The sequence below is a fragment of the Lipophrys pholis genome (genome assembly GCF_963383615.2).
Source record: "Lipophrys pholis genome assembly, contig: SCAFFOLD_24, whole genome shotgun sequence".
NCBI lineage: Eukaryota > Metazoa > Chordata > Actinopteri > Blenniiformes > Blenniidae > Lipophrys > Lipophrys pholis.
Window position 1 is genome coordinate 1861928 of NW_028291924.1, and position 14109 is coordinate 1876036.

A 14109-nucleotide genomic window follows, 5' to 3' on the forward strand; every position below is an offset into this window, starting at 1 on the left:
ACGGTCACAATCAAGAGTACTAAGCACTATACGATCATATTGACAACACAGAGTACTAACTACTATACGATCATAGCGACAACACAGTGTACTAACCACTTTACGATCACGGCCACAACACAGAGTACTAACCACTATACGATCACGGCTCCAATGTAGCAAACGAACCACTATACGATCACTGTCACAACGCAGAGTACTAACCACTATACGATCTCTATACCAGGTTGTGTTTAATGTTGCTTCCTTCACTGTCCACAGTCATTTAGTATTTGAGAGTACTGAAAACAAGGACAAGAGTTTCTGCTGCTGGTTCTAAGCTGGTCACATTAAACAGATCAGGAAAACAGGATTTCCTTTACAGACTCATGATATCAATGATGACATTCCATCCTGATTTCCAGACTGAAGCCAGTGTTTGCAAAGGAAGCCAATCAGGGAGGAGACATTTCTGTGCAGGACGTCTCCTTGAAAGTTGTTCAAATTGGACTAAAATATTTAAGCCAGAGTTCAACTGTGTGTTGAAGTTAAAAAAACCTTTCTTTGTGTTTCCACCCGGTTTCAAACAGGAGACCTTCAGTATGAGAAGCAAACACGACAGCCACTATGCTACAGAAACTGTGTGACAGTCCAGCATGGTAGTGTGGACACGTTTAGCTTGTAGCAGAATTGACATTGAGTAAATGATTTGGGACACTGGTGCATGTCCTAACCCAAGCTCTGGTGTCATAAGTGGGATTCAAACCCTCACCTCCAGAATAGACTCCGACCTGAACACAGAGCCTTGGACCTCTCGGCCATTCTGACCTGAAAAGGAACACGGTCACATGTCCCAGAGACCTTGGTCTTTCCTTGCTCCACCCGTCTCACAGCCTTGACCCTGATGAGCTTGTTTGCTTGTTCAAGCCTCTTCTATCCAAGCCAACACTGTCAACAAGGCCAACAACACCCTGGAAACTAATCCCACTGCAGGACATGGAAGGTGGAATTCCTTTCAAGTCCACTTTTATGTCCCCCATAAACCTAAACAAAGACCTCAGTGGGAAGAAGATCCTACAAGTCACCTTGTTTGGAAAAAAGAATGTTCAACAATAAACCACAGAGGGCCTCTTCCTGGTGAAACAATGAGTGTCCTTGTCCAACATAGAGCACCATCTGATGTTGCGCACGTCCATATTGGATGATCACTCAATTTAAGCTGCTGCAGGTAGAGTGGCCGAGCGGTCCAAGGTGCTGGATTAAGGCTCCAGTCTCTCAGGAGGCCTGTAAAATAAGCCAGGAGGAGTTGCAGGAGGATTCGCAGGAGGAGGCGCAGGAGGAGGCGCAGGAGGAGGCGCAAGATGTGTGCAGGAGGAGGTGCATAATTGTGCAGGAGGCACAGGAGGAGGTGGAGGCACAGGAGGAGGTCCAGGAGGAGGCGCAGGACGAGGTGCAGGAGGCAGAAGAGGAAGCACAGGAGGAGGTGCAGGAGGATTCGCAGGAGGAGGTGCAGGAAGATTCGCAGGAGGAGGTGCAGGATTTGTGCAGAAGGATGTGCAAGATGAGGTGTAGGAGGAGGCACAGGAGGGGGTTCAGAAGGAGGTGGAGGAGGAGGCACAGGAGGAGGTTCAGAAGGAGGTGGAGGAGGAGGCACAGGAGGAGGTGCAGGATGAGGTGCAGGAGGAGGCGCAGGATTGTGCAGGAGTAGGCACAGGAGGAGGTGCAGAATGAGGCACAGAATGAGGTGCAGAAGAAGGCACCAGAGGAGGCGCAGGAGGAGGCATAGGAGGAGGTGCAGGAGGCGCATGAGGTGGCGTGGGATGTGTGCACGAGGAGGTGCAGGATGTTTGAAGTAGGAGGTGCAGGAGGAGGCACAGGATTGTGCAGAAGGAGGAGCAAGGTGGAGATGCAGAAATGTGCAGGAGGAGCCGCAGGATGAGGTGCAGGCTCCTTCTTATATCAGAGATCTGATCCAGCCTTACACCCTGAACGGCTCTGAGGTCTGTGGATCAGAACCTGCTGAAGGTTCCACGCTCTCATTTTCTCACTAGAGGTGACCGATCCTTCCAGGCTGTTGCTCTGAGGCTTTGGAAGGATCTTCTTGCCTCTTTGTGCTCAATTGACTCTGTTGACACCTTCAAGAACAAACTTAAGACTCGTCTATTAGTTCAGGCTTTTAATTAACGACCTTTGTGCTGCTAGGATTTTGTCTTGTCTTGGTCTTTTATATTCTGTGTACTTTCTGATGTTTTTGAACTGTGTTGTGAAGTACTTTGTGGCTTTTTGTCTGTGAAAGCTGCTATATAAATATACCTTATTATTATTATTATATGATTATAGTGTGGGCGAGCGGTCCAACGCTCTGGAGTTAGGCGCCAGTCTCTCAGGAGGTGTGGGTTCAAATCCCACCACCGCCAGTTAAAGGGTTTTGGGTTGTTATATTTGCTGAAGTAACAAGACGTCTTCGTCCATTAAGCTCCTGATATGTTGGAAACTGTGTTGATGAATTTCAAAACCTTTCTTTTTGTTTCTGCCCAGTTTCAAACTGGGGACCTTTGGCGTGTGAAGCAAAGGTGATAACCACTACACTACAGAAACTCTGCTGGAGGTTAACAGGGTCGTGTGAAAACATTTGACTACAAACAGCAACTCAATCCAGAAGAGACTGGAACAAGAACACAGCTCCTTGGACCGCTTGGTTTCCTCACTCAGCTCATCTCACTCTGAGGGAAAAGTTGTTCTTGATGATAAAAAAGCTCTTCTGAGAACATCAGTCCTCATCACTTTCTACAGAGGAACATAGAGAGTGAGCTACCAGCAGCTGCTCTCTGTGGAGGAGAACATCAGTCCTCACCTCCAGAGTGAACATAAGTCATGTTTATATATTACATCCATCCATCATCCATCCATCATCCATCCGTCCATCCATCCATCCATCCATCCATCCTGATGTGATCCAGTAAACATGTCCCAGCAGTAGTGTTGTGTTGTTGCTTCTTATTGTCAATAGAACCATGAGAAAGTATGAGAGTGACTGATACTTTTGTATGATCACTGGACCTTAGATAGATAGACATAGAAAACATGCAGGGCTGAGGCCCTCCAGGATCTGAGTTTGGACTCCCTGATATAAGAGTAAGTCTCCAATGTACCAGGAGCAGATTTTTGCTAATTTGAGGAAGTAAATCCTCCCAAAACTTTGAAAGTGGCAGGATTTGAACCCCTACCTCCTGAGAGACCGGAGCCTTAATCCATCACCTTGGACATCTCAGCCACACGACCTGCAGTTTACCAACAATGTGCTCAAACCTGGTCAGATAAAAGTCGCGGCTAACGGTTGTTCATTAATACTGTGATGTCTGCTTTCTTTCAGATCAGAATCAAACGTGTATTTTTTTTGTTTTTTTAATGTTTTTATCAGACTGCTATCAAATGTAAATATTTTCCTGCAGTACATCTGACACCAGGTAATGCAGCACTATAAATGCACCAAAGGAGGCGCTGTGGCTTAGATGGCCAAAGTACCTATCTAGTGAGCATGAGTTCCTGGGTTCAAATCCCAGCAGTGCCTCATGACATCAATTCAATTAATCTTTATTTATATAGCAGGAAGTGAAACAAAGTAATTTATAGTTTCTTTTTACTGTGAGAAACTCATTTTGTACTATAAAGTTACAAATCCTCCAATAGCAGTTGTACTTTCACGTTCATTTCTTCAAGGTCGGCCATGACTAATGTTTTCATTGACTTTAGTCAGGATGTGGTCATTCCATGAGCTCTGTCAAGGCTGTCAGGAGTCCTGATCTCCTGCCTTATTTAGGACAATCAGTTGCAGTTCAATTCCCGGATGAGTCCTTGGAGTGACCATGTCGTTCCATGATCAGTCCCCAAATAGCAGGTTGAACAAAATCACAGCCACCTTGAAAGGACAATTCCTGCTTCATCAGCTCACTAATCGATTACTGTAATGCTCTTTATCAATCCTCATGACACAACTGGAGCAAAAGTCACGTGAAAACAAACAGACGATTGTGAAAGTGCTCCTCTGGAAACTGGTGAGTTTTTCGTATTTTCATCATTTGAAGATGAAAACAAACTTTTCAACTCCAAAAATATCTTCGTATGTATTGATAACTCTTTGTACGACTGACTAATCTTATTACATGTACAAGTTCTAATACAGAGGAGCAGATTTTATACACATTTCAATATCTAATTACAGTAAAAACACAAGATGACTTCTGCAGATTCAGTTTGAGTTTGTTTCTGCACAACAATCTAAAAACTCCTCCAACTAAATGTTTTCATATTTTACCAAAACAAACCAATCACATATACCTCAGCTAATTTATTTGCTTTAGTGCCATTCAATTTCAATTAAAGACAGTTTCAACTGATTATTTGCGTTGCAGTAATTCTATTATTTTTCATTTGGTTTAACCCAAAAAGACATAATTGAGAATTAATTAGGTTTTCTTAGATTATAAAGAAACACCAGTGAAGCTGGCTCAGTTTTTTATTTATTTAAATGTAATAAAATCTTAACAGGAAGTACAATGGAGGTCACATTTTAAAGAACCGACAATGTAATGAAGAACATTTCAATAACAGACAAAAACAGGAGTTTGACCTTATACACAATTTTCCAAAGAACAATATAACAGAACTGGTATAAAATATTGTAATTAGTTGAAATATTAGAAAAAGAATATATATATATATCTTTTTCTAATATAATAGATTTCTCTCTCTCTCTCTCTCTCTCTCTCTCTCTCTCCCTCTCAGCTGTTCCCGATCAAGTCTTTTCACTCCTTCCCTGGGAACATGTGTAGTTCACTGCCGTTCGGATTTCTCAGCCACATGAAGCCCGGAGCCCAGTGACGTCACACTATCCCAGGCAGAGTGCGCCAAACGCCTCTAGTGACCGTGTGGGGAATTACACCCATTCCCCACTCAATCACACTCACACTCACACACACACACACACACACACACACACACACACACACACACACACACACACACACACACACACACTCATACATTGTGTTGTTTGATGAGATGTGACTTGATGTTTATTGATCAGATGTGATTGGTAGATTGATGATTTAGGACTAGACGTTTGTTAATAAACACTTAGTAGTTGAATTGAAGGATTCTTGGTGGTTTTGGTGTTTTTCTGTGACGATTGCTGGTTGGAACAGTCAGTGCTGGGATTCCCAGCCTTCCTTCCCTGGTTCATTTAACCAGGAAGAAGAACTTCACTCATTTAATAAGACTGATGTTTAGTTTAAGATCCTAACTTCAGCTGGAGCCCCGACTCTCTGCTTAAGTAACGGTAATATTAATGGATTAATAGTTTGAACGGTTTAAATCAATTTCCATGATTTCAAGGCTTTGAGTAATTTAATACACTTCAGGGTTGTTGGCTAATGAATGCAGGTTTATTACTTGAATAAGCCGCAGTGCTTTTAAATCATTTTGGTGCTTCTCACACTGTTATTGATTGATTTAATACTCAGTTAATTTAATCACAACTTGAATTTCCTCTAAAGCTATTGGTCGGTGACTTCATTGCAGATATATAATTAGTATTCCTTATTAGTTAATAAATTAATCAATTTATTTAATTAACAATCAAGATTGTTTTTAATCATTTTCCAGTGTTTTCTTTCATCTCAGGATCTAATTATCCAGAATTATTAATTAATAAATCACAAGTTTATTTAATTAATATTCCTGCATTTAATTCAGTTTTAATGGTTTAGTGCATTTAAGTAATTCATTGTATTAATTAATAAATCATGACTTTACTTAATTAATTCAAGTTCTTCTGGATTACTTCTGATTGTTACTAAATAAATAACACAATTAGTTTAATTAACAATCTAACCTAAATTACCAGTGGATCACCCTCAGTGATTCATTCCACTGAAGTAGTTTAACCTCCCTTCAACTATTAATTTATAAATCCCAGATTTGTTTCATTGATAACTTGAATCATAAATTACTTCCTGTACTTTAGTCGTCACTGGTAATCAAGTACTGTTGATCATTGATTGGTCAATAACCATTTGTGACTCCGAGCAGTTTGAGTTCTTCCCAGGTTGCTTCAGCGAGTCGCCTCCTGTGGCTCCACAGATGCTTCGGTAGTTCACACCAGGGACCCGCGGTTGTTAACCAAGGAGTGACCAGTCACTCTTATTGACCGGTCACTCCTATTGACCAGTCACTCCTATAGTTGACCAGTCACTCTTATTGACCAGTTACTCTTATTGACCGGTAACTCCTACTGACTAGTCCCTATGTCTGTTTGTTTTAGTTTTTTTTACTCTTTACAATAAAAACCACAGAAACATTAAAACAGACAACAGGTAGATGTCAACACAAATGAGTCAAAACAGAGCAGTCCATGGGAAAACTAGTTATTGAGGTACAATCAGATGACTGGGAACTCATTTATAAATACAAGAGAAAGTGAAATATAAAGATGTTTAATGGATGACAAAGGGCTTACAAAATGCATGCAAGGAGAAGAATACATGACATAGAGAATCCAATAAGTGATGAACGAATGAGATGGAAAATAAATACAAGAAATGTCAAACTAAATTCACTCATATGATGAGAAAATGTAAGAAGAATTATTTTAAGAAAGTACCAGAAAACAATAAAGACCATGTCAGCAGTACACAGAAGGTTCTACATAGTATTATTCAACAGGCTTCCAGTAAGGATACTGTTATTGAAAAAAGACACACTTCACCAACTACAGACCCACAATTCTCCCAAATCCTAGAAAAACTCTTCAACGACATACTAGATACATTCAGAGAAATGAAATCTAATTCATTAGATTTAGGTCAAACCAAAATCATGATATTTGGAAAATATGAAATAAATAAACAGGTAAAGGTTCAAGTAGAGAGTGTAAATAGAGAAAAGGTGATTGAAGACAAATTTCTAGAAAAATGTAAGGATGAGTACGAGCACATTACAACTCTACAAAGCTGATTTCCTTTGATCTGAGCGTCTCCATGGCTCCAGTGCTGATCTCCTATCAGATCAAAGGAGATCAGTGCCTTTTGCCATGGAGATGCTCAGATCCAAGATTTCCTCCGGCTTTGATCTCCGTTGATCTCCATCCGGTGCCTCTCCCATCCACTTTGTGATGAAAGGCTCATTATTGTTCTTTTTCACAACCTTGGTGATGACGTCATCATTAGATTCAGGTATGCTGAAGCAGGCAGAGAACTAAAACATGCAGGACACCAGCACTCTCTGACCCAGTTTGGACACCCTGTCGTAGACCATCAAGAGACAGCTTAGTTTTATCCTACTGATGACGTGTTGCTGCAATAGTCATCTTGCTCAGTTTCAAGTTTTTTCCCACAGACACCAGAGCACTCTGTAACAGGATTTGACAGATAGTGACGGGGCGCGGCCAGCAGGGGGCAGCGGCGAGGCTGACTTGCCCTTTGACCGCGTGACTGTGGTGACCAAATCCAGGGGAAGTATTACATTGGTTATTGATGTAGCTTAAAGAGGTGGAACAGATTAAACATTCAGATGAAACAATCAGCAAATAAAAGTCAAATTAAGAAAACGTACAAGGGTGTATTAGTCAATGATATCAGTGATTTCATGTCTGTTTGTTTTTTTACTATTTCCAATAAAAACCACAGAAAGATTAAAACAGACAACAGATGGATATCATTACAAATGAGTCAGAAGAGAGGAATCCCTGGATAAACTAGTTATTGAGGTACAATCAGATGACTGGGAACTCATTTATAAAGGAAAAGACGTCCTGTCACTATGAGTGTACGATCAAAAATGACAAGATAATGTGAAATATGGATCTGGACTCTGGGAGCAGTGGGCGGAGCTGAGGTTGCACCGTGAGAGAGAGAGAGAGAGAGAGAGAGAGAGAGAGAGAGAGAGAGAGAGAGAGAGAGTGTGTGAGAGTGTGAGAGTGTGAGTTTTACACTTGGACTTGGACTTGGACTGGAGTGGATTAAACCAAACTAAACTAAACTGAACTGGAGGCCCAGGCACACGACCACCTCAGCTTCCACTCAGAGCCCAGACCAGCTGTTCAGATTTGGACACTTGGAGCTGAGAAGGGGGAGGCTCCGTGATTCCTGCTCATGCAGAGCTTTTATTTCCCTTTGCCACTGAAGGCAACACACTCACTAGTCACCAGTCCACAGATGAAAACACAAAATCATATGTGTACACAGAAAGTCCAGTTAAGATGAGTCTGGACTCTGGGAGCAGTGGGCAGAGCTGAGGTTGCACCGTGAGAGAGCGAGAGAGAGAGAGAGAGAGAGTGCACCAAGAGAGAGACTGAGACTGAGACAGAGTTTTACACTCGAACTAGTAGACCCACTATTTACCACGGTGGAGGTGCACATGCTCAGTAACAGCGCTCCGTAGCCTCTGCCTGTCCCTGTGGGGGGAGTCGGGAGTGTGAACAAAAAGTTCCACCTTGAGAGCCGGGACCAAAAAGTGACGGTTGCAGTGGATCCGAGCACCACTGTCGTATAAACGGAGCCCAAATGTGACTAAAGTTTTGTGGTTCCACTTGTTTTTGTTGTGGTGTAAACGGACCTTAAATCATCTGTAAATTAGAACCCTGATTGTTGTGGGCTGACAATCTTTGAATAAAGAAGAGAACCAGTGAAAATGCTCCACTGTATCACCTCAGCATGACCAACAAGAGATTAGCAGCGATACAAATATGTCAGAAAATAGACTCTGTAAATGACCTGGATATTAAGTTCTTTATTGCAATGGTTCATGAATAGGTTTTTTTATGTTGTAATGGTAGTATAGTGTTTATGCTTTTACTTTGAAAGAACTCACAGACAAGATGTGGTAAATCAGAAGTAACTGTTGTAAATCAGATGGAAGTACCAGGAACGTTGATGAGCAGTAAAAGCCATGCTTAGTGTACTGTGAGTTAAATTTTACAGTTTAATTGTAATGTAAAGTAAAAGGTCATTTATATTATTTCATGGTACAGACATATGGTTAAAAAGGACAAAGTTGTAAATATACACGGAAATTACATATGAAGAGCACTCAAAGTAGAGATTGTCAACGGTTAATAATTAAAGCCAATTCATTTAAGGTAGTAAATATGGTAAAAGTTTAAAGGTAAAACATGCTGTTAAGAGTTGCTCATGGTATTTTTCTGTGTACATCATAGTACTTACGGTGAGTTCACCTGCAAGGCTCAATAAAGTAGAGAAGCATCAGTTTGAGAGAGCATCTTTTCTACCGCGGCTGCTCCAGGCTTCACTGATCCACAAAGAGGTACAACTGTTGGCATTCCAAAAGGACCGTCAGGAGGACTGAATACATTCTATTAAAGTACTTTGATCTGATCTATTGAATACTCTGATCTTACCTTTAACACTAAACAAAGAGATTCACAATTCAAGTGTTAAAGTGCAGAGAATCTCACAGCAAATCCACAATGTCAAACATCAAATAGATCCAACTGTCATTGGACACACACACACACACACACACACACACACACACACACACACACACACACACACACACACACACACACACACACACACACACTAGTGAATCAAGCCAAGGAATTGATGAATTTGATGAATTCGTCATCCATCAAACATCCTGTCAGAAAGGGTGGAGGTGAGGACTGATGTGTTCCTCCACAGAGAGAAGCTGCTGGTAGCTCACTCTCTATGTTCCTCTGGAGAAAGTGACGAAGCATTGTGGGTCTGTAGTTTGTGAAGTGTGTCTGTTTTCAATAACAGTATCCTTACTGGAGGCCTGTTGAATAATACTATGTAGAACCTTCTATGTACTGCTGACATGGTCTTTATTGTTTTCTGGTACTTTCTTAAAAGAATTCTTCTTACATTTTCTCATTATATGAGTGAACTTATTTTTACATTTCTTGTATTTATTTCCCACTCAAAGATGCAGCATAAGAGTTTGGACATGAAGGTGGGGTACAGTGGGTGGGCCTCATTTCTACACCCACATGCCAGCGGCCGCATGAAGTGGTAAATGTCCAGTTTCACCAGCCTGGAACCCTCCGGAGCTGAGGTGGCCTCCAGTCAATCCTCTCTCTCTCTCTCTCTCTCTCTCTCTCTCTCTCTCTCTCTCTCTCTCTCTCTCTCTCTCTCTCTCTCTCTCTCTCTCTCTCTCTCTCTCTCTCTCTCTCTCTCTCTCTCTCTCTCTCTCTCTCTCTCTCTCTCTCTCTCTCTCTCTCTCTCTCTCTCTCTCTCTCTCTCTCTCTCTCTCTCTCTCTCTCTCTCTCTCTCTCTCTCTCTCTCTCAGGCTTCCAGTAAGGATACTGTTATTGAAAACAGACACACTTCACAAACTACAGACCCACAATTCTCCCAAATCCTAGAAAAACTCTTCAACGACATACTAGATACATTCAGAGAAATGAAATCTAATTCATTAAATCTAGGTCAAACCAAAATCATGATATTTGGAAAATATGAAATAAATAAACAGGTAAAGGTTCAAGTAGAGGGTGTAGATAGAGAAAAGGTGATTGAACACAAATTTCAGGAACAAAGTAAGGATGAGTACGAGCACATTACAACTCTATTTCTTTACTTCCTGTTAAACTATTCTGGCTTGAACATTCTCCCTGGTCTTGCTCCACCATTTTGATATCAGGGATTCAGAAGGACAAATCATTCTAAAAAGCTTTGAAAGACGGATTGATGTGTTGTTTGAAAATAGACCTCATCTGTTTAAAAGCACAATGATTTTCACCACTAGGGGGCTCTCTCAATCTAAAAGAGGCAAGATTGTTGTAACGTGCTTTATAAAGGAAGTGTATTTAAATGAAGTTAACATGGTCTGAAAACTGAATAATAATGAGGAGTCAACCTAAGGACTTTACCACAAGCTGCCACTGTTCAATTAATTGTACAAACTGCCACTGTAGATATTTGGGAGAATGGATATAACAGCATTGATGTTCAGTAAAGAAAAAATATTGTGTGACTAAAAATAAAGTAAAGACAAAGTTGTAAAAGGGGTAGGATCAAATAAGTTTATATTTCTTCCTACCCCCTTTTGAACATGTAAAGCCAGCTTCTGGTTCTTCATTTGGAATTGTTTTTTTTTTTTCTTTTCTCTTTTTACTTTGGAAGTTTGTTTGCTGTACATGTTCAAAAATACATTTTCAATCTATTCAATACTCGGACAAGATCCAGATACAGCCCGGAAGTGAAGTCTGCGATGAGGAGATTCTTTAGTATGAATGAGTGACAAAAGTAGACCAAGACAAAATATCAAGCGTAGGAACAAGATAGTCCGTCCAACACCAGCAACTTGTCCACCAGAGACATTTGGACCACCAGAGTTAGAATGATGTCACTCAGTAAAACTGCTCAGCTCGTAACTCTGTGTGATGCTACATGCTACATGCAACATGTGAAAGAGTTTTGGGGCTCACACACCAGTAATGCTACTGGATGTACCAGAGAAGGTTCCAGGTTCAACTCCTGGCGAGCTTGAAAACCCTTTAGCAAACTTCACAGACAACATTTCCCTTGTTGTTGTTGGAACCTTCACATTATTCTACAATAATACATGCAAAAGGTTCCAGGTCTCTGTAAAGGACAGTCGAACCATCCAAGATGGTTCCTGTGTTCCATCCTGTTCTGAATGTGATTCCCTCAAACCCAAGTGAGGTGTAAAATGTCTAAACGCTGGATTTGTACCGTATATGTGAAATGTTGTTGCTGAGAGAGAGAGAGTGGAGATCAAAGTGAAGAAAGAAATGTTGTCACTTTGATCTTTTCCATTCTTTTATGACATCACTCTGACGTCACCAAACAGAGTTAGCAGATATAACCATCAGGGTATCACACTTCACAGCCTCCCTGGGAAAGTTCTGGAAGACATAGCCCAGGAAGTGTCAGTAGCAGAGGAAGGTTTGGATCCATGGAGCTCTGGGTTCTGGGCCCAGCAGGCTTCCACTGCTCCACTCTGCTCAGAGCAGGAATCACAAGGAGGGTCTGAGAGCAACATCATCCACTGGACTGAGCACTTCTCTCCAAGAGTGTCTGGCTGCAGGACCTCCACCCTCAGGCTTCTCCACCCTCAGGCTTCTCCACTCTCAGGCTCCCTCCACTGTCAGACAGGAAGTGCTCATTCAAAATAAAATGCCACAGAATGAAATGCTGAAATACTCGTGGAAAATCCAGAAAGCGTTAATTAGTCATCAACGCAAAATTAAAAACGACTTTCTTGAATGCAGTACAGTATTAATGGTTTTCTCCTTTTTATCTATATAGCACGTGTAGACTCAGTATTTCTGCCAATAAATGATGGTATATTATACTATTTCTGAATGTATAATATATGATCAATTATGGCCACAAATGATGGTATAATATACAATCTGTAATAGTATACAGAATGTCCACATGTCCAATATTATAGAAAACAAGTTAAAATAGCTGGAAAAGTGATTCATTTTCTGACTCGTCCAGGAATACTTTGTTACACTAGACTTTGTACTGCAGACCAGCCTTGGTCTGTTCCTGCTCACCTCATGTCCATTACTGAAGGGCCTGTCCCTGCTCCATGTCCAGTACTGAAGGGCCTGTTCCTGCTCCATGTCCAGAACTGAAGGGCCTGTTCCTGCTCCCTCATGTCCAGTACTGAAGGTCTTGTTCCTGCTCCATGTCCAGTACTGAAGGGCCTGTTCCTGCTCCTTAATGTCCTGTACTGAAGGGCCTGTTCCTGCTCCCTCATGTCCAGTACTGAAGGTCTTGTTCCTGCTCCATGTCCAGTACTGAAGGGCCTGTTCCTGCTCCTTAATGTCCTGTACTGAAGGGCCTGTTCCTGCTCCATGTCCAGTACTAAAGGGCCTGTTCCTGCTCTATGTTCTCCTCAACCCACTTTGCTGCACGTCTGCAGTCACCAACAGTCCCTGACTGACACGTGTCCTCTGGAAAAGACAGACAGAAAAATGATCTTTGCAATGCTGCATCAATAGTATTTGACAGACGGAGACTGTGAGACAAGAGTCCTCTTCCACTGTTGTCTCCCCACCTGGTGGACTGACGTCCAATCTGAAAGAAACATTAGTGCACTGCTCTTCTTAAAACAAACATACACACATAAAGACGTTTCAATATTCAAACACAAGCAAGACACTATTAGAGTTTTGAAGTAATACACACTGACATATTAGTCATTTCAGGAAAGATTCATTGTTGCTTCAAAACCTTCCAGACATTAGAACTCAACATGGTGTGAAAGAAGAAGACAACAAAACAAAACAGCACAAAACAGAACCACTTGTATAAAACTAATATTTTATGAATATTTGATAATTATCAATAAAAGTGACATGTCACAGTGAGCATCCTTACTTACAGAGAACAGGGAGTGAGCAGGTAGAGAGAATAACATAGAACGTAGAACAGAGCAACAGGTAGAGAGAATAACATAGAACGTAGAACAGAGCAACAGGTAGAGAGAATAACATAGAACAAAGCAACAGGTAGAGAGAATAACATAGAACATAGAACAGAGCAACAGGTAGAGAGAATAATGTAGAACATAGAACAGAGCAACAGGTAGAGAGAATAACGTAGAACATAGAACAGAGCAACAGGTAGAGAGAATAACGTAGAACAGGATAAGTTTTATAAAAGTTCACTTCAAAGTAAAGAATTTGAGTTTCTTGCTCGTAGTAAGTTCAGACTTATTGTATTTCTTTGTACAGGAAGTGAAGATGTGAGTAATGGATGTGTGCAGGAGGAAGAACCATTCAGAGCTTTCAGAGCACTACTACCCTCTAGTGAGTGGGTTCTAGTGTGAAGTGAAGACACCCTCTGGTCACTGAGAGCTTTCAGAGCACTACTACCCTCTAGTGAGTGGGTTCATGTGTGAAGTGAAGACATCCTCTGGTCACTGAGAGCTTTCAGAGCACTACTACCCTCTAGTGAGTGGGTTCCAGTGTGAAGTGAAGACACCCTCTGGTCACTGAGAGCAGGGCTCTGGCAGCAGACTGTCAGGGAGGCACTGAGCCTGTCTATTAGGAGTGAGACATATCACTTTGATTTATTTTTTATGGCCAGACTTTAACCATGTTATTGG